General features: G+C 43.8%; 1 protein-coding gene across 11 annotated transcripts in view; it reads right to left on the bottom strand.

Moving 5' to 3' along the window:
- ATXN1 (ataxin 1) overlaps nt 1-27,973 on the bottom strand; it is a 424,117-nt gene that overhangs the window by 254,444 nt on the left and 141,700 nt on the right. For 9 of the 11 annotated variants that reach the window (XR_006717031.1, XM_045497312.1, XM_045497308.1 and 6 more), the window contains one exon: nt 5,584-5,712. The exons of the other annotated variants lie outside the window; for them this stretch is intronic. The gene's annotated coding sequence lies outside the window, so the exon portion shown is untranslated. The remainder of the gene's footprint in view (nt 1-5,583; nt 5,713-27,973) is intronic. 11 annotated transcript variants of the gene reach the window in all.

Raw genomic sequence — 27,973 nt, 5'->3', positions numbered from 1 at the left:
AGTCAGGGAGGAAAGGGGACTAGGGGAATCTTCATGCCTCCTTCCACCTCCAAATCCTGCAACATCAGAAGCTGTGATAGTGAACATTCTAGAATTTAGAAAACATATCTAAATGCTTCATCTCATTTGATAAACTCTAAGAGGAAAAAAAGCAGACAGTACTCTGAAAAGTACCCCAGAATACTGACACTTTGAGATTTCTACTATTCATTGCTTACACGTGGGACATAACAGTTTGCCAACAATATGGAGAGCAGCATCGTGTATCAGAGGGAAGGGCATCCTGCAGCATTTCACCTGAGGGTCCCAAAAGACAACATGGCAGGCTTTGGTGTCAACCATTTTCTAACGTGTTTTACCCCGTCAGATGACACAATACTCTACCTTATTTCATGAGGTAAAAGAACTATGTGATTGCACACTGACACAGTAAATCACATTATTTATAAGGCTTTCAAAGAATAAAGTGCTTTATACAGAAGTCTGGTAAATTGTTTCAGAAACTCTAATATACTCCAAAATCGTTTTGAAAAGCTGTGCCTAAATCTAAAACACTATGTACTCTTGAGTCTTTGTCTCTACGTTTTTCATTTTGCCATGAAACACATCATTAAGTGTTTCAAAATAATACCTTCCCCCAAACTGGCTATGAATTATGGAGGCTTTTTTTTCAGGAACTGGAGTGGAAAAGGGAAGAACATATTTATGCTGAAAGATAAGTGTTGAGGAGATCTCTATTGTAAATATTTAATGACTATCAATAGGGTTTTCTTAACCATGGAAATGTGCGTTACGAAACCCAGAATGCACAGTATATGCCTGTGTTGGGTGGCTGGGTGGGTTGGGTTGGGGCGTGGGATAAACAATTGAATGGGGCTTGTCAGAGAAAGAAAAAGCTTTGAGGTAAAGTGTAAGGTAGAGCCCCAAAAGACAGCAGTTGACCAGGGAAAGACAAAATAGAGAAAAAGCCTCCCCCCCACCCCGCCCCAATGATAGTCAACTTAAAGCTAGAAATGTAGACATTACCAAAGCCATGTTGCGGGCCAAAGAAGACAAAAGAAATCTCTGAGTGGATTTTATTTCTTAAGAGACCACAAAAGCACCCACGAATGGAGGGAAGAAGGTAAGAAGAACCATAATCCCACAAACAAGCAGAGGGGAAGAGCACCAAGTCCTGGGGAGGCCAAGGTGGGACGACTGATGTGGAACTTAAATCTGTTTAAAGTTAATAACGTGAAGTTAATTATGCTTGTGCGCAGAAGGTAGAGTTCATTATATACTCAATCTCACCCTGTAACATGAATTACGGTGGATACGGCAAGAAAAAGGAGGTGGTTAGTCAAAGTTGAGTAAGGTAAGCAGGTGTGGGTAAGGCAACCATTCTTCCTTGGGGTGGTGGCTGAACAAAGAAAGTTCCGCCATATAGCAGGAGCCAGCCACTCTGCCATCTGACAGGTTTATACAGTCACAGACTAAGGCACATCCGTTTCACAATTGCTTACAAGGTGGTTTGCCACTAGCAGGCGCTATTTAGACCACCTACCCTAAGGGGTCAATCGTTGCCTGCATTTCGCTGGCCCTGACCGTGGGCACTCAAGCAGGGTTCTAGAGCTGCCTCCTCTCCTCACCATCTTCCTTCCCAATCTGGCCCCACTGTCCATAACCACAGCCTCACTGCCAGTTGCTGACTGCTTTCTGGTTCTTTCTGCCTTCCGGATCGATGAGTCTTTCTCCACTGGTTTCTCTCATTTCAGATGCACTCTACGCTTTCTTTGAGAATGGCCCAGTTCAGCTCTGTGTTCACTCAAACTAGGTTATGATGCTGTCGACTGTCCCTCCCTTAGAAATGTGAACTCCCTTCGGGCAGGCCTCATGGCTGTCTGTTCCATTCCATATCCCCAAAGCTTAGAACCTTACTCGTTCATACCGGCCCTCCCCAAAGAGGTATTTGCTAATGAATAAATTAGCAACGAGTGATACATGAATTAGTCATGAGTGATACACGACTGAATGGGGTTAGAAGTCAAAGACATCGTCTCAGTTTCTTGCGATTCAAAAACTGTGCTGTCGCTCCGCACTGGCAGAGCCCTGAGGCACCCCACAGGCCCTGGGGGGACCGTACGGATGGAATTTGCAATGGCGATTTGACCTGGCCTTGCAGGTAGGTTTTCTACGTGATTGCAAACATGGTGTGGTTATGGAGACCATCAAAAATGGCGGGACCACAGGGGCGAGGCTGTGGCACAGTTACATGTGGTTAAACATCCCCCCGCTCGTCTGCCTCCCTAGAGACAGCCATTCTGGTAAGCCCTTGGCCATCAACAGGCCTGCACTTGTGCACACCGGCAGAAAAACTGTTTCCTCCTCTCTGAGTCCCTGTTGATTCTGTAGTTTAGGAGGAACGGGAGCGCTGTCCAAATACCAAACGCTCCATATGTTTACCTAATTGCCGTTCTCACCACCGTGAACGTGCAGCCGTCCTACCTACACTCATGAAGCGCCTCCCTGGAGTCTGGCAGGACATTATGAATTCTTTTCCTGACCTATATTTACCGACACAATTGTTGTCCTCTCTCCCTTTGCGAACTTACTAATTTTGTCGAGATGCCATATGTCTGTGTATAAATGCAAGTTTAACTCTCTTCTTCACTCTTATCATCATTTATGGGAGGAGAATTTGTGAGCCATTAAAGAGGACTTCTTAAGCTAGACTGTCTTAATTCGGAATTCAGATGGTCCTCCTTCTATTGAAAACGACAGAGCTGCTCAAATTAAGACTGCCCACGTGGGCCAAAGCAAAGGTGACGTCTGCACACACAGGAGCCACAAGGGTAGCCGGTGAAACGCATTCGCCAAAGCCAGTCAAGTTGCCTGGCGTCTGTCTCCTTAACGCCAAATAATCCTTTGCCTCTTTTTACTTCTATGTTTCAACCGTCTGATGCACCTCAAGGATGGAGGGGTCTCACAACTCAACGGTTTTCCCTCCTGTGTTTATGCGGGATGAAGCATAGGTTTCCTGAGAGCTGGTGGTCTCTCGTTCTACCCCCTCTTTCATTGAATTAGGGAAAGGAAGCTTATTTAAAGGGGGAAAGAGATGAGGCTGGGAGGTCGTGCACGGAGCCAGACAGTTGGAGACTCTCCGTGTGCAGCTCAAAGGGGCCAGGAAGCCTGCTGGACACGAGGTGCTCGCTATAGCTCAGAAGTAAGGCAACCAGCAGCTGGGAGAAGGTTCTGATCTCACGCAAGGGCTGTTCCTTTTTTTTTTTTTTAAGTATAATTTATTGTCAGATTGGTTTCCCTACAGCACCCAGTGCTCCTCCCAACAGGTGCCCTTCTCAACGCCCATCACCCATTTCCCCCTCTCCCCCACTCCCTATCAACCCTCAGTTTGTTCTCGGTCCTCATGAGTCTCTTATGGTTTGCCGCCCTCCCTCTCTAACTTTTTTTTCCCCTTCCCTTCCCCCATGGTCTTCTGTTAAGTTTCTCGGGATCCACATATGAATGAAAACATACGGTATGTCTTTCTCTACCTGACTTCTTTCGCTTAGCATAATACCCTCCAGTTCCATCCACGTTGCTGCAAATGGCCAGATTTCATTCTTTCTCATACGCAAGGGCTGTTCCAAGGGTCCCACTGGCCAGGTGACACGGATGGATGTCACAGCTCCCTGGTAAATGGGTCTCTGGCTTACAGATTTCGGTCAGTTCCTCCGAGACTGGGATTACCCCATTAATTCAAATTAAGGCCATTCAGAAATATACTAAAGTTTTTTGGGGGTGGGGAGGATATCAGAGAAGGATGAAAAGAAAGAGGAAGAAAAACAATAATTTTACAAGCCTGGATGACACTATTGGTTAAGTGTCATATTTTGCTTTCTTTTTACTTCTACCATGACCATTTTCTGCTATCATTAAATATTGTTTTCTAACAGGCTTTTTTAAGTTTATGTTTTTATTTTGAGAGAGAGAGAGAGAGAGCATGAGTTGGGGAGGGGCAGAGAGAGAGGAAGAGAGAGAGTCCCAAGTAGGCTCCGTGCTGTCAGCACAGAGCTGACCTGGGCTCAATCTCATGAACCGTGAGATCATGACCTGAGCCGAAATCAAGAGTCAGATACTTAGCCGACTGAGCCACCCAGGAGCCCCTTGAAACAGGATTTTTAACCATTTTCAACATTTCACATATATTTTGTTGCAACACCACCCTCTGGCATGGGTGCTATCGCTATCTATATTTTATAACCTTAGACACTCGAGATGTAAGGTAACTTGCTCAACATTACGCCTCAACAAAATAGCAAAGCTGGACTATGAACCCAAGCAGTCTGGAGCCTACATATGGTCTTTTCTACCATGATCTACAACCTCTGAATCATATGGAGCTAGCATAATTATATTCAGTCATGCTCCCAATGTTGGATATGTGTGTGTTTAATTTGAGTCTAATTTCTGATCCATGTTTAATGTGGACCATTCATTAGTTTTTCTCAAGAACGGAAAAACGAAGTTTCCCATTGAAACAGTATTGTTCTCCAGTGATATCATGGCTGTTGAAAACTACTTGGCCAAAGAGAAGAGGAAAACTTAAAATTCCGTATGACCCTTCCATGCCGTCTTGAATTAAGCATTATTTCTCAACTGTCAAAAACTGGTAAGTTTTAAACATGCTGCTGTCCACGGGAGAAAAGTTCTTCAAAATAGTATGACTTACAAATTTACAAATCAATGCCTCCCTACAAAAAAAAAAAAAATAACAACACATGGAAATACCATTTCTCATCATCATTTGGCAAGACTCTCTGTTTTCAACATTTTCAGCACTGGCAAAGTTGTATGGAAACAGGTACTTTCATATGCTGCCTCTGGAAATATAAACTGGTATGATTTTATTGGAAAGTAATTTGGCAGCACGTATCCAAAGGTCTTAATACTTGGAACACTTTTAAGCTCTGAAATTTACTGGTAAGGGAGTATCCTAAGGAAGCCACTAGGAATGGCAATGGATATAAAGCTATAAGAACATTCTTGGTAGCATAAGAGCCGAAAAAGAAAACCATAAACCCTAAATGTCCGGTGACCAATTAGATATATTTTAGGATATGTATTCAACGGTACATGATATAATATTATAATACTATATAAACGCTAAAAATCGTGCTGTAGATATATATCTGTTGGTATGAAAAGACGTGCATTATTCCACTTTTAAGAAGAACAGAAAGGTTAGGTAACAGCACATACTGTAGTGTTCCTTACTATCATCCAGTGGTAGTCTCTCTAGCTGAATTTATGCACACCATCATCAGAAATACCTCTTTCTTACCAGTGCCTTACCATCCATCCTAATCAGTGATCTCAAAATAATTAGAAGCTGTTTTCTCTCCCACAAAAGAGCGAGGGTTCCGTTTTCGTAAGACACAGAAAAAGTCAACAGGTGGCGACTATGTGAATCTACAGAGATTTTACATTTACATGGTGTGTTTTTCCGTGTCCCTGAGAACAGACAGCCAGACCTCCCCGCCACCATCTTGGGGGCCTGACAATTAAGCGATAGTTACTAGGGGTGACGGATTGTGGAGGTTTTACCTGTAACATGTGCTTTCATCACAATGGAGAAACATAAGCAGTCAGTTCTTTCCCAGCAGATCTTTCTGTGCAGATTCTGCCTGAGTAGCAACAGTGGCAGTAGAGAAAGTCACTGGAAAATGCCTAGACCTGTAATTATAAACACAATTTCCCACTGAGTTAGGCAGCTCTCTGTGTCCTTCATTCACATTAGAGGAAGTCACAGAAAAGAGAAACACAGGTGCACAATCTCTCCCCCGCCCCCCCCCCACACCTCTTATGGCAAAATGTCAAAAACTCAGCAAGCAGACCCATAGTAGGTCCGCATCTCCAGGGATGAGAGGATTCCGGCCAGGGGTTGTCACCCAGCACCCCATCTTCTAACCTCGGGGATGTCACCATCAAGATGATGTGGCTCCTTCCCTTCCTTCCCTGACTAATGATTCCAAAACTTCAGAGAAATTAAAAAACAAAACAAAAAAATAGTTCTCCAGAAAATGTCAGAACCATGACTGAATTGGATGGTTCCCTAAGATTCCTTCCAGACACAAAGTGAAGCGAATTCAGTACCTGTTTTCACCATAAGAGCCTGACTTCCACTTTTGCAAGGAGAAGTGTCTCTCTGTTGATGATTCAGGGGCCACACGGTATTGGTGATAAAATTCAAAGTCATCGCTAACATTTATTGAACACTTCCCAAGTTCGTGGCGTTATGCACACTACCCCACTCTATGGCACCCTTCCAAGTGGCCACCAATCATTATTATCTCTGTTATTGACAAGAAACCTGACGGTTTGTACAGCTAGTAGATATTACAGCTAGGATTTAAGCCACTAGTGTTCACAGAAGCCATGCTTATAATTACAGTGCTATACCATATCTCCAAAACTGATCTTGCTATCAACATTCCTGTGTTTATCACAAAAAAATTGAATATCAAATCATCACCCTATTTTCCCCAGAGCTGGTATGTTATGTAGGTCTCAGCATCACTAACCCTTCTTGGACGTGGCTGCCCCATCCATTCTAACTCCCAAGATAAATTGAAATCAACATGTTCCTATTTCAATCAAGAGCAAATGTATAGTTATTTCGGTAAATTAAAAATGCCATCTAATCCCAAATCCAGATGCCGAACCACAAAGGAAAAACCTAAAATCCAAAGTCCTCCCTAAACTGGCTACATTTTATTGGAAAGAAGACAGATTCATAAAATCTGTCTCAGATTAATTAAAATCTCAGATTAATAAAATCAAGAGCCATATGTGAATCCCTAATTTAAGACATGGAAGACGGGGCGCCTGGGTGGCTCAGTCGGTTAAGCGTCCGACTGCAACTCAGGTCATGATCTCATGGTCTGTGAGTTCCAGCCCCGCTTTGGGCTCTGTGCCGACAGCCCGGAGCCTGGAGCCTGCTTGGGATTCTGTGTCTCCCTCTCTCTCTGCCCCTCCCGCATTCATGCTCTCTCTCTCTCTCAAAAACAAAAACAATCTTCAAGTCATGGAAGTCAAGAGAGAAATTTCTATACATTATAATATGCCTATGGGTTGGTTTAAAAAAATACTTAAAACATTTTTAGCTACTTACAGATTCTATCTACTACAAGTTTTAAAATCATTGCAACACAGAATAGAGGGGAGCATATCAAGAAAGCAGCAAAGTTATTTATGGGTCCTACATGAATTTCCCTTTCGGACATGTGTATATATACCCACAGGTTTTATTTGCACTATTCTGGTTATGCCTCTGTGCTTCGTGCATGCCGCTACCTCTGCTTAGCAAAGGCCATTTGCCAACTAGAAAATGCCAACTCATTCTTCAAGACCAACTTCAAACCTCCATTTCTTGTGATGCCCACTCCCCCCAGCCTGTTTTCTGGAAATCCAAGCAACAGATTCTACCCTCTCCTGTTGTCTTAGCTCAGCAATGGGCTACATCTTCCTCTCCCAAATGATGCCCATAAGCAACTACCCAGTCATGGATTCTACCATCAACACACACCCTCCTGCCTCTCCCCTATACCACCATCACTGTTCTAGGCCACCAACCAGCACAGCTCATCGGGACTATTGCACTGGTCTCCCTGCCCCTACTCCTGCCACCCACCCTGCAGCCCATTCTCCTGCCTAAAGCAAGGCAGTGGCTTTCCACTGAGCCAGATTCTTAGTGTGGCCTCCAGGGCCCAGTATGGTCCAGTCCTCGTGTTCCAGCCTGCACTCCAGCTTTTCCAGCTTACTTTTCATTCTCTAAAAGCACTTTGCTCTCCTAGGCCTCAGGGCCTTTGCACATGATCTCCTCTTTTCTCCAAGTCACCCTCTTCAGATCACCTTGTATTCTTTTCCCCTTCAGATCTCAGCTCAGCCCTCCTCCTCGCGGAGAAGCCTTTCTGGCCTCCATGGCCAGGTCACTACCTCCTACCACACGCTTTGACAGAAGCACTGTCCCTTTATATACCAGTCATTTGGGTTTTTTTAAGTTTATTTTATTTATTTTGAGAGAAGGAGAGAGAGAGTGTGTGTGAGCAGGAGAGGGGCAGAGAGAGAAGGAGTGAGAGAAAATCCTAAGCAGGCTCCGCGATGTCAGCACAGAGCTTGAACCCACGAACCATGAGATCATGACCTGAGCCAAAATCACGAGTCGAGCTCAACTCCAACTGAGTCACCCACGTGCTCCTATATGTCACCTTTATAATTTTACTTTTTTTTCTAGATTTGTTGATTATTGCTTGTTTCTCCTACCTACTAGTAAGCTCTAGGAAAGGAAAACTGTGTACACTCTTGTCTATCCTTTTATCCTCTGTAGTCAACACATGCTTGGCACATTATAGACACTCAGTAGAAATCTGCTGAATGAATAAATGAGAAAAGGAAGGAGGAAGGGAGAGAAGAAGAACATCGCTTAATAGTGTTTGCTGAATTAATTTGCTGATGGCATTTCAAGACACAGAATGGAAGGCCTGCCTTCCTTTGGACAGCATGCCAGGCTCCTTGTGATCCTCCGCGGCCAGCTGTGTCACACCTCCAGTCACCCTGGCCACTCAGCACTTCTGAATCCTTGTGGCCTCCTGACCTGACCAGCCCCGACTTGCTCCTGGCTCCTGTCCACACCCTGGTCCCATCTGTCCCCTCTGCACATCATCTTTCTAAACTCATTCTTCAGGTCTCAGAGACAGGACTCCTTTCTGTGAAGACCTCTCTAATACTTTGGGAAGCCGGTGCCCTCTTTCCCCATTTTTCTACAACACCCTGGACCTTTCCCTATCAAGGCAATGGTCACATTTCCTTGTACTTGTATCTTAAATGAGTCCACTTCTCCCAATACACTGAAAGTCCCTTAAAGGTAAGGGAGGGGTGTTACCTCATCAACCATCTCCAGAGATTAGCACAGCAGCCTATAACACACAATCTATAAATCAATATTTGTTGAATGAACAAACACACACACACACACACACACACATATCTATTATATATGCGTATAAATTTCATATGTGTAAAGCTTCAGAGTTGAATATTTGAAATATACTATTATTATTATTATTATTATTATTATTATTATTATTATTTTAAGGTTTATTTATTTTTGAGAGATAGAGAGAGACAGAGCATGAACAGGGGAGGGGCCAAGAGAGGTGGAGTCAGGATCTCAAGCAGACTCCAGGCTCTGAGCTGTCAGCACAGAGCCCGATGTGGGGCTTGAACTTGCAAATCAGATCATGACTCATGAGATCATGATCTGAGCCGAAGTTGGATGCTTAACTGACTGAGCCACCCAGACACCCCTGAAATACATTATTAATATAGTATATTTTAATTATTATTCAATGCCGTGAGACACAGTGGTTATCACTTCATCTGTAAAGTGGACATAGGGACACGCTCCTGTAACTGAGCAGTTGGGGTAAGTGAATGGAGTAAGTAAAATGTTTAGCACAGAGCTCAGCATTCTAGAAGCACTCTATAAATATTAATTGCATAATCATTATCACTATCAACATCATCATTAGGGCAACCAAGTTGAATTTACAATCCATGCTTCAAAATTTAATAGTTTTATTGGCCAACGTTTTGTCCTATTAAAACATTAATTAGCATTAGCATCTCGGCAAGACCATAAAAGTGGCTAAAATTTGCATCTAGCAAGCTAAGGAAAAAGAAGAGTCTTACTATCGCTGAAGGACAAATTATTGTTTTAGTAATCGGCCATGTATGTGTAAGTTACAAAAGCATCAACAGAAAAGAAGTCTTTCTGTACAAAACCCATCTATAAAATCTAAATGATAGAAACAAATATTATCATTCAAATGCTATAAACATTTAGCTGAAATAATTAGAATTGCTTACTGTAAATTATTTCTTTTGCTAAAAAAAAAAAAAAACCCAGAGCAAAAACCAAGATAGAGATTCATCCTTTTCTTTTGATTACTGGACAGAGTAATGTGATTTTATAAATTGTATTATGTATTTGCTTGATGAATATGCCATAAAACGTTTGATTTCATAGCAAACACATTTCATGTGTCATTGTGATTTAGAATTGCTGAAATTTAATGAAATAGACTATGCAGAAGAGGGGAAAACAGGCAAGGCAGTTTTTTGCAACAGTTTTTTGGAAAAAAAAATAATGTGAGGATGAATTGTTTACAAGTGCTACCAGTATATTCTCTTGCATATTGGCCAAATGTAAATAATGAATATTAAAGTATTTTGTATACTGAATGCTCTTTGAGATATAAGGTACTATCATTGTTGCATTTTCAGATTTCTATTCTCAGTTCATCTTTACCACTGTGACAAATGATAAAACCGACAGCAAGATAGATTTCTAATTGGGGCTTAACCATCATTTGAAATGTACGAGAGTCACAGAGGGAAAATATTATAAAAATGCTAAATTCTTAACTTCTAATTGTTTTACCACTAGAATAGTAATCTGCTTTTAAATTGAGTTATACTTCCATTCATTGGTCATCACCACTGAGCACTTTAACATAATGCAGATAAGTTGTTCTTTGCAACATAATTAGGATGGAAAGGTAAAACAAACTGAGCAAAAAAAAAAAAAGTCTCTATTTACTTAATTTTTTTTTAATTTGAGAGAGAGAGAGAGAGAGCAAGCAGGCGAGGGGGCAGAGGGAGAAAGAGAGAGTCTTAATCAAGCTCCATGTTCCACGGAGAGCCCAACGTGGAGCTCAATCCCACAACCCTGGGACCATGACCTGCGTTGAAACCAAGAGTTAGATGCTCAACCAACTGAGCCACCAAGGTGCCCCTTTACTTAGACAATTTTTATCTGAATTTACTATTAACTTCATGATCATGATGCTTACGTTCGTGTCATAAAATCCACTGAAATCTTGGAAATTCATAAGGCAAAATTCCTCCCTATTTATTATGCTGGTGCCTCAGTTGGGAATGTCCTTCTCAGTCGTTCAAATGTTACTCTTCCTTTAAGATCTAGCTCAGCCATCACCTATCCTGTGACATGCTCCCACACAGACCGTATTTGTCCTGCCATGTAATGTTTTCCTCTCTCAACTGTGAGCTCCTGAGAGTCACTGACCATCTCTCTGAATTTTTTCCTAACAACCTACACAGTTCTCTCAGTAGATACTGGCTCAATGTGTCAATGAATATACACACTTTGATACTCTTAACACCCTGGCGAAAAGGTCACTAATTGTGATCTAAAGTTAAAGGTTAAAGTAAAAAAAAAAAAAAAAAAGAAATTTCCATTTTTAGTGAAATGAAACTCTTAGCATTTTCACTTCCAGATGCATCGACATTACATAAATGATGTTGAAACTATTTCAGAAAATAGCCACGCTGCATTCCTGTCTGAGAATTAGTCTGAAAAATATCAAGCCACCCAGGGGCCTCTGGGTGTTCCCATGACAAACGTTCAGTGGGGTATTGATTCCACACATTCATTTAATGGAAATCGAGAGTAAGGTTCAACCTCCACAAGCCAGCTTGTCACATCTTATTCTGTTCAGCCGCTTAAGAATAAGCTGAAGGTTCTCCGGAGAGGTCTGCTACCCCCCCCCCCCCAGAACTGGCTAGCACTTCAGCGATGATGTGTCTCAGCAGCAGAGAACCTCCGTCCTCAAGCACAGCTCCGGCTTCCATTTTCCATTTTCATCGTAATTCTTACTCCCACATGGACCAATTTCTCACGTATCCGCGGTTAATGCTGCAAGCCTGAACCTTTGAGCCTGTGACAGTTTGCCTGGCCGCGTAACATATTACATCATCACACACATGCCGAATCCTACCTCGCTAGAAAGGCCACATCCTGCTCGGAAAAAAAAAAAAAAAAAACAGTGGGCAGGAAAAGAACAAGTTTCTCGTAATAACCCATCCAAGCTGATTGTCCACATTTGGAACCATTCGGCACTCTTGGGACAGTAAATGCAGATTTTCCAAGAGGTCACCCAGGCTTACTTGCTGGGTCCGCCTTCCTCCACGCCCCAAGAATTTCTAAGCATTCATTGGAAGAGGAGGAGAGGGGGCTTCTGTGTCCTCTGTCGCATTCCACTTAGTGGTTTTTGTCAGCTTTGCTCTATATCCTTGGCCACACAAATGACCCCAGAGGTTTCACTGCGAGACCACACCTTCTAACCACCCCTGTGCGATGTCAAGTCACTGGAGACTATAATATGAGACAGGTAGACTGTGGAAGCAATACGAGAAAATTCTGGCTTACGTTATACGTTATCACCTTAACAATATCTGTATTTTTGAAACATAACATGCAACACAGCAACTATAGGTAATACTGCCCTATAGTATATATGAAAGTGGTTAAGAGTAAATCCTGAGTTCTTTTCACAGGTAAAAAAAAAATGTGTTTTCTTCTTTCTCTTTATTTTTTTTTTCTATATGAGATAATGGATGCTAACTAAACTTATTCTGGTAATCATTTCACGATATATGTAAGTCAGGCTGTAATACTGTATACCCTAAACTTATATAGCACCGTATGTCAATTATAGCTCAATAAAAATGGGGAAAGAATTCAATCCAAAAACTATCTATTTTCATTACGTACAATTCGAAACCTACAAAAGAGTGAATGCGATGTGTATATAATCTATGAAGCATTAACAACAGAATGTTCATTAGTCTACTGTCCTATGTAAGATGCTGCTGGGATTGCCGCATATACCTCTTTGGTATTTCTCTAAGCTCTTCTGCCTCTTCTCCAGAGGTAACCACAACCCTGCATTTTGTATGTAGCACTCCCTAAAGTATACACTTTAGTGTTGGCGTTTTATAGTGTATCATACTGTATGCAGCCTTCTGTGGCTAATGTTTTTTTTTATTTTTCCCCACATAAAGCTGTTTCTCATATTTAACTATGGTGTTGCAATTACCTGTGCTTTCTACATTTTTACTGGTGTATAATATTCCCTTGTATGAATGTTTCAATATGGTTCTACTGATGGCTTTTAAAATATTTTAGTTTCTAGTGTTACTTTTAATTTTTCTTTCTATTATAAACAATGAGGTTTCCATTAGAAACAATACACATAAGCCAAGTTTCTCTGGGGATACTTACTGCTTACGAATGGACTGGCTGGGTCACAAGGTTCATGAACATGCATCTTACATAAGGCTGCCAAACTGTCTTCCCAAATAAGTATGCCAATCTACACTCCTACTAGAGGTGCACATCATCATTGTTTAAACTGTTACATCATATTAAAATCAAGAAGGAGATTTTTTTTAATGTTTTATTATTTATTTTAGAGAGAGAAACAGACAGAGTGCCAGCAGAAGAGGGGCAGAGAGAGAGGGAGACACAGAATCCGAAGCAGGCTCCAGGCTCTGAGCTGTCAGCACAGAGCCTGATGCAGGGCTCGAACCCACGAACCGTGAGATCATAACCTGAGCCAAAGTCTGATGCTCAACCAACTGAGCCACCCAGTTGCCCCTGCTTTTTTTTTTTTTTAATGCTTATTTACTTTTGAGACAGAGCAAGATAGTGCAGGGGAGGGGCAGAGAGAGAGAGGGACAGAGGATCTGAAGCAGGCTCTGGGCTGAACTCACAAACCAGGAGATCATGACCTGAGCCAAAGTCACATGCTTAACCAACTGAGCCACCCAGGTGCCCCATCCCAACCGTTCAATTCTTAAGCAAGATGGCTGCCAAAGGTGTCGGAGAATGCTTTAGAATAAATGCATTAGGTTCCGGGGACCAAAACTGCCCACTTGGAACAGGAAGTCATGTACAAAACTTAAAATACACAAAACCATGGCAAATTGAGAGAATTCCTTATTTCCTTCAATATTAGAGAGGAACTGATAACCAAAACAGATAAAGAAAAGACTTACTAGCTTTTATTTTAGAATAGGAATTTTTTTTTAAACCTTTGTTACTAGGTTTTGACAGGTGTAAGCTTAGAGGAAAAGGTTTCTTCCTTCTCCAAAAGACCAAGGTCAGAGCTTGAGGCTTCTGACCCCTTCGGTCCTGGCTCAGAGTATGAACTCCACACCAGCCAGTTCTAGATTTTTCCCTGCAGTATACCAACACACCTGGAGGGGTCTGAGCAAGACAACTCCACGGCAGACACTGAAGTGAATCGCGAGAGGAACTAGTCTACCTTCTGTAACTAACACAAACGGAAGTCTATGAAATACAGTCAGCTTTTGGCCAATAGTGTTGTCCATAGTTTCGACTTTCTTCCCCACAGCCATCTGTTATCAGTAGTAGCCACTACCTGAATGTTACATTATCTTCACCATGTTTCCACATTCTTTCTCCATTCTGGTTAGCCTCAAAAAGCAAGGAAGGATATGTCTGAGAGCAGGCAGCACGAGGCCTTAAACTATATGGTGGGTGTCTCTGAAACATTAGACGTGATAATAAAAGTAAAACAAATAACTATGTGTTATTAGGGCCTGTTAAGTCACCTATTTGAGTTTTGGGGGTTTTGGGGTTTTTTTTTGTTTTGTTTTTGTTTTTGTTTTTTTTGTTTTTTTGCCTCTACAGTGATGTCTTTTGCTTCTTATTATATTCTCTCCCTGTTTTAATTAGGTAAGGCCAAGGGGCCTTATAGCTATCACACCGGTGGTGCCTTCTCTTTTTAGGCCAATAAGCTGGAACCTGGCCAGGCAGCGTTAAAGGAGTGACTCTTTCCTTCTTGGTCAAGAAAGCTCTCCAACTCCCAGTTACTTTCTGCTGCAAGTGTGGTAAACAAAGCAATCCTATTCTGACGTTTAGTATCTGCTGCTGGATGTCCACAAATATGGGGGCGGGGGGAGGAATGTGTCTGTAACCTCAGGTGAAACTCAGATTATGAGACAACTTTCAAGATGGGCAAACATATTAAAATCGCATTTTTTAAAAGATTTTATTTTTAGGTAATCTCTACACCCAGCATGAGCTTGAACCCACAACCCCAAGGTCAAGAGTCACAGGCTCTACAGACTGAGCCAGCCAGCCACTCCTAAAATTACATTTTAAAGGATCCCTTTGGGGGCACCTAGGTGGCTCAGTCAGTTAAGCAGTGGGTCTTCCATTCAGGTCATGATCTCACAGTCTATGAGTTCTAGCCCCGCTGGAGCTGCCTGCTGTCAACACAGAGCCTGCTTCAAATCCTCTGTCCCCCCCCCCCCCCCGCCCGTCCCCTGCTCTCTCTTTCTCTCTCAAAAATAAAATAAACATTAAAAAATAATTATAAAGGATCCCTTTGTAACACTGATACATAAAGATCCTCTTAAAACAACCATTTTCCACAACTACAAAAAGCTTTCATCTACAATGAGTCTGTATTCCGATGTTATGTTACAAGTGTGTCTGGCTTTTTATTCCGCGACTAGGTTACCTTTTCGGGAAAATGATTGTACTTGGTGGTAAGTGCTTAACGAGGTCCTAATTAGTCCTCCTCCCAAACCCTTCCACTCCTACGGGAAATGAGGTCAGAGCGCAATTCCAGGCCCACAGCATCAGGTGGAGGTTACCACAGCGGCACAAAGGGGAGCCCTTCCCTGAGACCCATCTGCAGCGAGGGCCATGCCCTTCACCGTCAGGCGCGGAGTACAAAAGGGCTAAGCACTGATTACAAGAGCTTTGCAAAGGAGCTGTTCCAACAAGCAGGACCACCCACCCGCTCGCTCGTCTCAGCTCCTCCCCTCCCGGCCTGGCTGCCCCGCCCCGCCCCCTGATTGGCTGGCCGCTCGGCCCCGGCGCACACCTCCGGGGCGCGCGGCGCAGGGCGGGGCCTCGGCGCTCCCTCCCCGGCGGCCCTCCGCCCGCCCCCCGTGCATCCCCGCACCCACACGGGAGCGCCACCGCTCCGGGACGCGAGCCGGCAGCGGCAACGTGGCAGGCTGCCAGCGGCTTGAGCTCCTACTCCTTTCTACAAGAGGCATGGTGAGCAAATTAGAGGTTATAAACACCTCCGGTGGAAGGAGGAAAATTCCTTTGGGCTCAGTAAGGGAACTTCGTCAGCGGCGGGCGTCTCGGGGGTATAAGACGGATGTGCTCACCCACGCCCCTTAGCCCTGCTGGGCATGTAGGGACCGCACCTTCGGCTGGTCACAGTTCCGGCAGCAGGGCAGAAAAATGTTTCCTGGGGAAGAATGGCTCTCGAGGCCCCCTGATGAACATTAAAGCCGTTTTCAATGTAACGGAACGCACACTCCTAAATGGAGTGCTGCCGGATCCACCGTGAGCGAGAAGGCTGGGAGTAAAATATTTGGGGTTCCCGATCTCGGTTCAAGTTTTATTAGGAAACCAGAAAAGCACACGTCTCTGGCCAGCACGGCAAAGAGAAGGGAGTTCTCAACTGTGCTGGATATAGAAGCAAGCAGTCTAGGATTAAGTAAAAGAAGCAGAGTCAATTAAGAATGATGCTTTGATGCATGGAACATAGCTTGTCACACCTTGCAGGGGCTGGTCGCCAGTGTGGGATGGTTTTAAGATCACAGCCCTCCAGCACCTTCCTGATACCTGAAACTCTATCATTAGAATCTTTCCTTTGGCTTAAAGATTCTCTTTCTCTTTAAATTTCAGAATAATATGCTACCTTGGAAGCGAAGTATCCAGATAGTCAAAAAAAGGAACACACACACACACACACACACACACACACACACGGAAAGGGAACAGGTTTTGAATCAAAGCTGAGTATTAATCTTAGTTTTACTGCTACCAGTTGTGTAACTTCAGGGAAGTTACTTATTAGCTTGACTCCCAAGTTCATCAGCTGTGAAATGAGACAAACACCTGTCTCAGAAAGCCGATGCCAAGCTAAAGTTCAATTGTGTATATAACATGTGGCCCAAACCACACTCATAGCAGACACTGGGCCACTGGTTTTCCTCTCCTTTTGTAAAGAGCAGGTCAGAACAAGGGCGTAAGTGAGAACAACAGGAGGAAGCTGGCTTCTGGACTTGGCAGTGATGAGAAGGTCAGCAGAGATGGAGACGGGGGCAGCAGGGAGCAAAGGGCACCTGGGGCCAGGTAATGGAATCTGTTTCACGAATGTGAGATCGGTTCTGCTGCAGGGCATATGGTGGCCACGAGGTGACATTTATTTGCAATGCTGACTGGCTGGCGAGAACATGAATTTAGAAGCTGCCTTCCACAAAGAGCCACACCTCACCCCTCCCAGTGCTCTCCCTTGCTTGGTGTCCAGCTGGGGCAATGAGGTGTTGGGGTGCATGTCAACAGTTGTGCTACCACGTCACCTGCAAGAGGGTGGGAGCAGGTGAAACTATGACCCGATGGCAGGCAGGCAAGCCAGGAGAAGATACCAAGTGCAATTTCCAACTTGCTGAAGCCCAGTGATGGCAGCCAGGTTCCACTGACCCACAGGCCAGGTGAGTGGGGCTGGAGACCTCCCTACTGAGTTACCGAGGACTGGCCCCACCCCAAACTGTGTAGCCGAAGATGGTTTCCTTTTCCGATGCATCAGCACCTTCACACTTAGGGATCCTCCCTTATCTCCCACGGAAGAGCCAGCCATCATTGGCTAGCAAAGCACGAACGAAGCAATTTCATGATCACTCAGGTGAATGAGCCACACAGAGAGGGCTAAAAATGGTAGGAGGGGAGGGGCTCTAGAGCAGGCTGCTGCAGACTGTATTTTCACCATGAGAAGACTTCTGAAACCCAGAAGACCATTAAGCAGAAGGCAGACCCTCTAGAAATTCCCTTCTGTAACTGCTGCCGATAAAAACAAGCTTAACCTGAATAATAAAAAGGGAGGAGGTATTTTTAGTAATAAACAGTAACAGCTAACACAACAGTGACATTATTTAGAAATGTTAATAGGTCAAGACTTCGGCTCTTCTGTTCCCGCCCCCCCCCCCCGAAAGGCCTATCTGGAACCCCAGCGGTGGGTACAGCACGGTCTGGAGGCCACACATCTGACAGCGGTCATCGCTGCAGTGTTACTGGGCTGCGACTCGGGTACTTTCGCTTTTGCAAAATTTCAAAATGCAGAACGGAGAAACGATAATGGTACAGGGTAATCATGTACATGGTTTGTGGTGCTTTTTTCTCTCACGCAGTTGCAGTGAATTAAGGGCCGTTGTTTTCTATTTGATAATCAAAATGAACAACCTTGGGATCATTTATTCCGTGTATTATCTGTAATAAATGTTTTAAATTCCAGTTGACCTTTCCCTAACCCCCTGGTATAGGGCTTTTTCTTCCTCCTTTATTTATTTATTTTTTTTAACATTTATGTATTTTTGAGAAAGAGAGACAGAGCACGAGCAAGGGAGGGGCAGAAATAGAGGGAGACACAGAATCCAAAGCAGGTTCCAGGCTCTGGGCTGTCAGTACAGAGCCTGATGCAAGGCTCAAACCCAGGAACCGTGAGATCGTGACCTGAGCTGAAGTCGACGCTTAAACGACTGAGCCATCCAGGCGCCCCTTCTTCCTTCCTATGATGAGCCGTGTGCACAAGGAATGTGACATAATTGTAATACCAGTGTGAGCAAAACCATAAAGGAAGGTATATAAAAGCATCATACCATGCTTCCCAAAGCCAAGGGAAATGATTTTGGTGTATACACACTGCTGATTATACTCCATCAGTACAGATAATTAAAAGTTGACTGTGGGGGCGCCTGGGTGGCGCAGTCGGTTGAGCGTCCGACTTCAGCCAGGTCACGATCTCGCGGTCCGTGAGTTCGAGCCCCGCGTCGGGCTCTGGGCTGATGGCTCAGAGCCTGGAGCCTGTTTCCGATTCTGTGTCTCCCTCTCTCTCTGCCCCTCCCCCGTTCATGCTCTGTCTCTCTCTGTCCCAAAAATAAATAAACGTTGAAAAAAAAAATTAAAAAAAAAAAAAAAGTTGACTGTATAATAATATTAAACGGCAGGCACAACTTTTTGAAAATTTCTCCCTGGTATTAGCAATGCAAAAACACCGACTTGAATGTTCAACGCTAATCAAATTCATCTCTTCTTAAGAGCAGTGTATAATAAATGGGTAGCCTAAAAGGAATGCTTTGAACAGAATGCTTCACTATTGTCTGATTATTCTAAATTTAAAACTCCCAACAAAGGAAAGGATTATTCTTCTTGAGGTTCAAGATTCACGAGGATTTGGTAATGAAATTCCTTTAGGAGAGCAAATAAAAAAATTGCTATCTACAAGCTGCCAGTGTTTTATGTCTGTCGTGTTTTTAAATCAAAGTCACCATTCATTCAACAACAAATGTTTGTTTGAATAAATGAATGAAAGAAAAGGGCCTCAAAATACTTCACAAGTGTAATCACCTATAAGTTATGAATCAGGCAGCAACTTTAATCATCCCCAAGAGCACAGGCTGAGACAAGTTAAATGTCAGCTCTCACCAAGCAGGCCAAAGCCAGACCTGGAAACTGAAGCCATGTCCTTTGATTCTTAGAAAATGACCCAGCTGTTAGAGCCTGTTGCTAAGCTGCCTCACTGCAAACTCTCAATTCAATTTGGAATGCACGTTATCTAGGCCAGGTGAGGTAAGATTAAGGAAGCATAACAAAGCCGGGCTTGTTCCAGAAATTATACAGGTAGTCCAAAAAAAAAGGGGGGGGGGGTGAAAAGAAAAGAAAAAAAACCCCGATCCAAATGCTAAAACTGAATACATAATTCTTAATATTAATGTCTTCACTCTAATGAGGCACAGAGAGCAAACTGCTCAGTGCCAGAATTGATTTTATACCCAGAGAGGAAGAAAACAATGTGCAGGCAAGATACTGGATAACAGGTAGAACCCAGGGCTCCCTAGCGGGCTGCCAGTTGATTCTTCCAGCAGCATTGCTAACACCCCGCTGTTTCCATTCTGACCTTCTAACAGGATGCGGGGGCCCCAACGCTTAAAATCTATTTGTTTCAATAACTCAGAGGAGAAATACAACTAGAAGGTTCTGTCCAAGTGGGGATCTATTTTGCAAGTAGAGAATTCTCATGCGTGTCACAGTGAGAGGCTTCTTGAGTAATGCACGAATCTTGAAGTCTTCAAGTTCCATGCCAAGGAAATGAAAGGAGCTAATATTACCCCCACCCTCAACTATCCTTTGGGAGCTCAGCGTAAGCAAAGTAACTCCCTAACATCTATGCTTCTGATCCCAGAGGAAGGCGAAGCAGAGCTGTGCTGACCCAAATCGGAAAGTAGGTAAAGTTTGTCTACAGGATCTTTCCCCTTCGGTCCCCCTAAGGTGCCTCCCCTGAGGCCCTAGGGGTTTCTGCTCTGTAATTCTTTTCCACCCCTACCCCGTCAGCATTCACACCAGTGAAACACAGTTTCAGTATGAATATACTTCAATCATTGTTTTGCCCTCTGAAAAAATATCTGTCCTTTCAGACTTTTGATTTTTAAACTGAAGAATCAAAAGCTTTACTTTCCTTAAAGTTCCAGCCCGGGCCAGCAGCCAACATTCTGCATTGGGAGACAGATTACAGTAACTCCCTTATTTTTTTTTTAAGGAAGGTTTATTTATTTTGCGAGAGAGAGCGTGTGGGAGCAGAGGAGGGGCAGAGAGATAGGGAAAAAGAATCACAAGCAGGCTCCGCGCTATGAGCGCAGAGCCGGATGTGGGGCTCGATCTCATGAACAGTGCCGCGATGGTGACCTGACCCTAATCAAGAGCCGGACAGCCGCCCACGTGCCCCGTAATTCCCTTATTTTTAAAAGTTTATTTCACTTCATCTAAAGGCCCGCCGTAGGGGCGCCTGGGTGGCGCAGTCGGTTAAGCGTCCGACTTCAGCCAGGTCACGATCTCGCGGTCCGTGAGTTCGAGCCCCGCATCAGGCTCTGGGCTGATGGCTCAGAGCCTGGAGCCTGTTTCCAATTCTGTGTCTCCCTCTCTCTCTGCCCCTCCCCCGTTCATGCTCTGTTCTCTCTGTCCCAAAAATAAATAAACGTTGAAAAAAAAAATTTTTTTAAAATAAAAATAAAAAAAATAAAAAATAAAGGCCCGCCGTAATGATGGAAATATGATGAAATCACAAGCTGGGGTCATACCCCGCTATGACCATGGGCAAACTCTGTGAGACTCAGTTATGAATTTGTAAAGCAGGAATTATTACAATATAATGGAATATGATATAATTATGAGATCATGAGTATAAAGAGGCTGGCACGTTGCTATCTTAGGGAATACACACTACCCTCAGAAAGGACACTGGGGTTCCCAAGTGTAGGTGGGTGCCCGGGGCTGACTGAGCCACAGTCAAGTTACCCAGAATCACTGGCAACTGTAAGAGCCTGGTTCTCACCAGCTTGTGGCCTCTGCCCCAGAGCCAGGCACCCCCTGAAGGCAGGTCTGGGGTTATGCCTTCTCTCAGCTACCATTCTCCCTGGCTCTTTCCCTGCCCCAGAGCCTGTAAGCCCTTCTCTATACCTCCCCTCCCTGCTGCCTGCCCCCTCCCCTCCCTGTGCCCCCTGGGGGCACAGCAGCATCCCTCACTGAGCCCGCCTCTCCCCAGTCCCACCCTCCATCCTGTAATAGAATTTTCACGGCAGAACCTCCCAACAGCCCCACGGTTGAGTTTACCCAGCCTTGAGCCCCTGGCAGTCAACACAGAATCTAAAACAAATTTCCACAAGGAAAGGCAAGTTTTGAGATGAGCGGGTGACCCAGCAGGGAGAGAGGCCCCACCCCACCATAAATGGGGTGAGCTCACCGAAGCACTAGGCTTGACTCAGGCTTTGTTGGGACGTCTGAGCTGAGTCTCACAAATCAAGTATAAACGCTGTGGCAGAGGTTTACAGAGGCAAGAGAGGGCCTGAGCGCGAGAACGGAATGAGGAGGTTCCTCCAGAACAGTCAGAAGCAAGGGAGGCGTGAGGGCCAAGTGGGGCAAAGGGGCTGCCAGGGAGAGGAAGTTCTGGGGTGAAGGCTAAGTAGCACCCGGGCTGGAGAAGCGATGAGCGCAGGGGAGCTCCCACAGGCAAGATTCACGGCAGGCAGCGTGTAGGGTGCTGGCGGGCAGCACGGCCGTAACATGAGAGACGTGGGTTGGTCCCCATTGGTCCCTGCGTCTGGGTTTTCTCTAGGGTGGCACCAGGAGGCACAATCTCCCCAAATAGAACAGGACCTGGTGGGAAGGGGCCATGGAAGCTGAACCCACACACCAGGGGTCTGCCTGTCCAGTCCTCTGCTAGGATTAGACTTCATGAAGGGGAGGTTGGTAAAGGCCCTTTAACCAGATCTGAACAATGGGGAGGAGTTGCAGAGGTGTCCTAAGAGCCCCTCAATAAAAAGATAATAATGGGATAAGGACAATGCTTCACACTCAGGTTCTGGAAGAGGAGGATACAGAGAAGCCCAACTATCAGAGGTGGAACCCCGGACGTCTGCGTGTTATATGTAAATTGCATGCACATGTATGTATCATATTACATATCGTATCAGCAGAAAGAAAACCCACTGTTTATAGATCTTAGTAAACAAATCAGTGAAAAATGATTACAAGTCGTTTCCATTGTGTAAAAATTATACAAACTGTAGTCACTTACGTGAACTGCTCCCACTAATAGCCAATTACCATGCAGCACATTATCAGTGAAATGTTATCATGAGCTATGTGTTCCATTAACTCCCTTGTGTACGTCACATTTTATGACAATGCTAAATTCTGTTTTGTATGTTCAGGCTTCTTATTTTCTGGTGCATGTGACTGCAGAATCTGGGCACTAGAAGGGACCTGAGGGAGATCCCTTACTCTCGCCTTTCGTTTCACAGATGTGGAAGCTTGGAGAGGGTACAGCTCTCCCAAAGCTGCAAGAGAACCAGTTTAGGACAAGGCTGGCTGGAGATACAGCTCATGATCTTGGCACTACCTCAGGCTTATCCTTACAGCTTAGACAGCACTGAGGGGCACAACCCCCTCCCCCTCATTCTGTAGGACCATTTGCTCACAATTCAGGGTTACTGAAGGAGCATGGGAAACAGGTATGATGTTTGGGGAAAGGGGGAAGCTTGGGAATAAAGATGCTGGAACCCTCGGTTAAGGGACTTTGGGAGGACGTGCTCTTTAGAAGAACTTAGTCTTTGTTAAAATCAATAACCAATACAGTGCAGTAGAAAAAAATGTAGGTTATTGGGGCGCCTCGGTGGCTCAGTCAGTTGAGCATCCAACTCTTGATTTCGGCTCTGGTCATGATCTCAGGGTCGTGGGATCAGACCGGTGTTGGGCTCTGCGTGAGTATGAAGCCTGCTTAAGGTGTTTTCCTCTCTCCCTCTGCCCCTCTCCCCTGCTCATGCTCTCTCTCTAAAATTAAAAAAAAGAAAAAGAAAACGTGTAGGTTATCAAGTCAGAGATCCCAGGATGAGCCTCAAAGCCTACTAGCTAGGCGGCCTAGGACAAGTTATAGAAACTTTCCAAGTCTACATTTCCTTAACCATACATAAATGGGCAGGATGATGATACTTAGGCAAATGAGTTGTGACAGGGGATGAAATTATTAAGAACAACTAGCACAATACCTATGCTCAATCAATATTCAATAATCAACCAAGGCCACTAAGAAAGCCCCACCTTTAAACACATGTGGTGGATACCTGGATGTGTAAAGTGTTTCCAAGGTCAAGTGTATGTTAGTTCACGGATAACCTTGGAAAGCACATTCCAAAGTTACATTCATGTCCAATCCTGGGGTGGGAAGTCTAAGGGGCCAGGTGAGCCAGGTGTGTTTCCATCTGACATGTCAAAACACATGAAAATACACCCATCTGCCTGATGCAACCATGGTCTATCATTAGGAAATATCTCTTGCTTTACATCAAAATGTGTTCCCAGAAAACAAAGATATCACAGGTCAAGGGGATCTCCATATCATTCCTTCTGGATCTGTAAGGATGGTTCCTCGCTCATTTTTCACATCCAAATCTATAAGAAATTGATCAGAGATCCTAATGTGGTCAACTGCAGGACTGCAGCTCATGACAGGTGCTTCTGGGGCATCCAGGAGAGGTGTTTTTTTTTTTTTTCTAATTTTAAACATTTATATATTTTTGAGAGACTGAGCACGAGTGGCAGAGAGGCAGAGAGAGAGAGGGAGACACAGACTCCAGGCTGTGAGCTGCTCACAGCCCGACGCAGGGCTCGAACCCACAAACCATGAGATCATGACCTGAGCTGAAGTCGGTTGCTTAGCCGACTGAGCCACCCAGGCGCCCCCAGGAGAGGGTTTGAAATGCCCAAGCCTGCAGAGGAAAGGAAGTTGCTCAACCTGCGGTGAGCCCAAAGGATTCTTCATCTGTTTTCCTCTCACGTCTCCTCGGCATATATAATTTTATCAGTAAATGAGAGATTAAAGTCTCATCGGGAAAAAAGTCAGGAGTTTGTGCCTTAAGTTATAAACGGATCTCCAGACAAAAGTACAACGTGCACAGTGACATTTCAGTAGGAACCACTGACTCGGCCTATGGGCCATAACATTGAGTCCAGGTCTGCTCCACCGAGCCCCAGCATGCTGCCCTCCCTCTGTTCTAGAACTGTCTGTGACCCGGTGTTCCAGCAAGCAAGCAAACCGGCTCTACCTATGTGGCTGCTCTCATTCCCTCCCTCCCCCTCACTCTCTCTCTCTCCAAGATTTCTCTTTTTCTGAGTCACCTTCATTGACAATAACGGAAAGAAAATACAAGTCAATAAATAAAGCTCCTCAGATCCATTAAGCCCCTGGCCCCTCCTCTGCACCCCCCCCCCAACCCCCGCCGTGTCCTTTCCTACAATTTAGTTGCTTCTGACTCCACTGTGTTCAGATGTGGAAAGAACGATTTCTCCACTCTTGTTCAAAGACATGGGACACTACTGTTCTTTGTTTCCTTAAAAATATGCCGGTATGCTTGCTCTCCCTCGTAGGAGAGGTCTTGCAAGGATCACCGAAGCTTCTGGAGGGAAGCAACCACGTGCTAGGCTGAAAAACCAGAACCCAGATGCCAAATGCTGCCAGGAAGAGTGCAAAGGGTGAAATGGACATCGCTCTGAATCATAAACATGACTGCAGGCCAAGTGACTTGGGTGTTCTTCTGTACCTAATTGGACCATGCAGCTTCACACACATGGGGACTATTACAGAGGTACAGGTGCGGCTTACTATAAACAAAGACTGTGTGTCTGACAATTTATGTGCAAGTCTAACTTTTATAAGTTACTTTACGTGCTGAGTGTCCTGGGGGAGTTCATTATTGAAGAGAACTCCATAAATGTTTTCCACAATTTAAAGTTGTCTCCATCTGTGTTTTGGAAATTTAGTTCCTTAAGTATCTGACTTTCTTTTTTCTTATATACGAATTTATTTTTAAGTAATCTCTACACCCAACGCAGGGCTTGAACTCACAACCCCGAGATCAAGAGTCACGTGCTCCACCAACCGAGCCACCCACGTGCCCCCTAAATATCGGATTTTCTTCAAGAAGTCTCTCCTCTTGCCCCCCTCTCTCTGCCTTCAGAGCACATTATCGATCTCAACATCACTAACAAAAGAATGTAAATATAGGGGAAAATATGCTCCCGTCAGTGCTGGAAAATAGAGAAAGGCACCAGACACCTGCCATCATTTTTAAGACAGTTTTCCTTGATAGAACATACAAAGCATAACATAAAAGGCTGATCCAGAAATGTGACCTGTGACTCTCCTTCTTGAAAAAGTAGTTCAGCACCATGAGAAGAAAACAAGCAACCTTGGGCCAATAAAGACTTGTAGAGAAAACAACATAAAACATCCAAGAAATGAAGGAAGAGGCTAATTTTGAAAAAGATTTACTGCTGGAAATAGAAATAAGTTTCAAGCAAGATGTGATTTTTGCTTGAAAAATGAAAAAAAAGGTCGGGGGAGAAAACCCAGACTCTGGAACAAAGCACGAAAGATTAAGGTGAGACACGTGAATGAAACCAAAAAGAAATGGACTGAATTACAAAAGAAATACGGATTTTTTTCAACTGTCCATTTTCAAAAGTATAATTTAAAGCTACCTTAGGACCAACAACAAGGAAAGACAAACTCAAAAGTCAAATCAGTGATGTCAAGAACAGACTTCAAGAGCTAGGCCAAAGGGAGCACAAGAAGACAACAACATAGACTATGATGGATATTGAAGACAGAATAGGAAGCCAAGATATAGGTATTTGTGGTTCCTGGAGTAATCAGAACAAATACCACAGGAGCAATTATTAAAGATATCATGTAAGAAAACTTTTCTGAGTTGAAGAAATACCTGATTCCCAGACAAAAAAAAAAACAAAAAAAAAAACCAAAAAAACAAAAGCTCACTCTGTACTAGAAAACAAATGAATGAAAACAGACACAGACACATAGATCCATGTATATGTACATATATAAATTACAGAAAACAGTCTTCTATTTACTTTCCAGTGAAACGTTTGAATTTTGAGGTCAAAGTAAGAAGATCACTAGCATCCAATGAGGAAGGGAAAAAATACAGGCACCCAGGTTATAAGACGGAAGAAAAATCAGGCTGGCCTTAGACTTGTAGTTGACAATGGGAGGAATAAACCAACCAGCGGCACAGCCCTGATGGTAAAGAATTTTGATACAGGAGTTGTAACAAAGCAAGTTTTCTGTGAAGGTATGAGAGCTAAAAAGTGATGCGAAGAATCACTAAGAAAATGAACTTCATAAAAATATTATACAGCTGACCCGTAAGCAACACCTAGGGAACTGAAAATCTGCATATAAATTTGACTTTCCCAAAACTTAACTACTTACTAATAGCCTACTGTTGACTGAAAGCCTTACTGATACCATCAACAGTCGATTAACACAGACTTTGTCTTTGAATCATATACTGTCTTCTTACAATAAAGTAAGCCACAGAAAAAGACAATGTTATTAAGCAAAGCATAGGGAAGAGAAAATACATTCACAGGAAAACATCTGCATATAAATGGATCTGCACAGTTCAAACCCATGTTGCTCAAGGGTTAACTGCACTTGAAGAAGCTCTCTAGTCAACCAAAAATTTCATTCAAAAAACAAGATAAAGGAGCAGTTCTGCTTTCATATAGTTTATAATATGTAGTCAAGCCATAGAAACAGCAAACAACCGAATATAGTTAGAAAACGATACAGGTTATCTAGGTAATTCTTACAAGAAAATGTGTACCACATTTACAAAATAATAATCAGTTCAATCAAAATATTTAAAAGGAAAGGAGAATCCCAAAGGAGATCAAAATTGTGTTAATCTCACCTCACACAAAGACAAAGTACGGTCAAAAGCTTCTTGACATCGCCCTTACAGACATACAGGTCATTTTTTTTTTCTCAAATGTAATTAGATAACTAAAAAATGAAACATTCTAACTTGAAAACTGTCAGAGGGTAAGTCTTGTCACACAAAATGGAAAATGGGAGAAACCTCAAGGAATCATAAAAGGAAAAAGAATAAACGATGCCAAAAACGAGAACAGGTAGAACAACGTTGAAGGCAGGTATTAATTCTCTTTCAAGAAGGAAAGGGTCTCAGGTGGAGTCATAAATTAAGAATGACCTCTATGCCACCTGCCAGAAAACTCTAAAAGTGAAAAGAGGGGCGCCCGGGTGGCTCAGTCAGTTAAGCGTCCGACTTTGGCTCAGGTCATGATCTCACGGTCTGTAAATTCAAACCCTGTGTCGGGCTCTGTGCTGACAGCTCCGAGCCTGGAGCCTCCTTCAGATCCTGTGTGTGTGTGTGTCTCTCTCTGCCCCTCCCCTGCTCATGCTCTGTCTATGTCTGTTTCTCAAAAATAAATAAACATTGAAAAAGAATTTTTCCTAAGTGAAAAGAAAGAGGACTGGGGCAAAGGAACACTAGGACACTGCATATCGAAAAGCAATGTTAGGGGCACCTGGCTCGCTCAGTCAGTAGAGCATTTGACTCTTGACCTCAGGGTCGTGAGTTCAAGCCCCAGGTTGGGCATAGAGTTTATTTAAGGTAAATTAAAGTATTAAAAAATAAATAT

The sequence above is a fragment of the Leopardus geoffroyi genome, chromosome B2 (assembly GCF_018350155.1).
Source record: "Leopardus geoffroyi isolate Oge1 chromosome B2, O.geoffroyi_Oge1_pat1.0, whole genome shotgun sequence".
Taxonomy (NCBI): Eukaryota; Metazoa; Chordata; class Mammalia; order Carnivora; family Felidae; genus Leopardus; species Leopardus geoffroyi.
The sequence above is the reverse complement of the archived record's forward strand: the minus strand, read 5'-3'. Positions and strand labels throughout refer to the sequence as shown.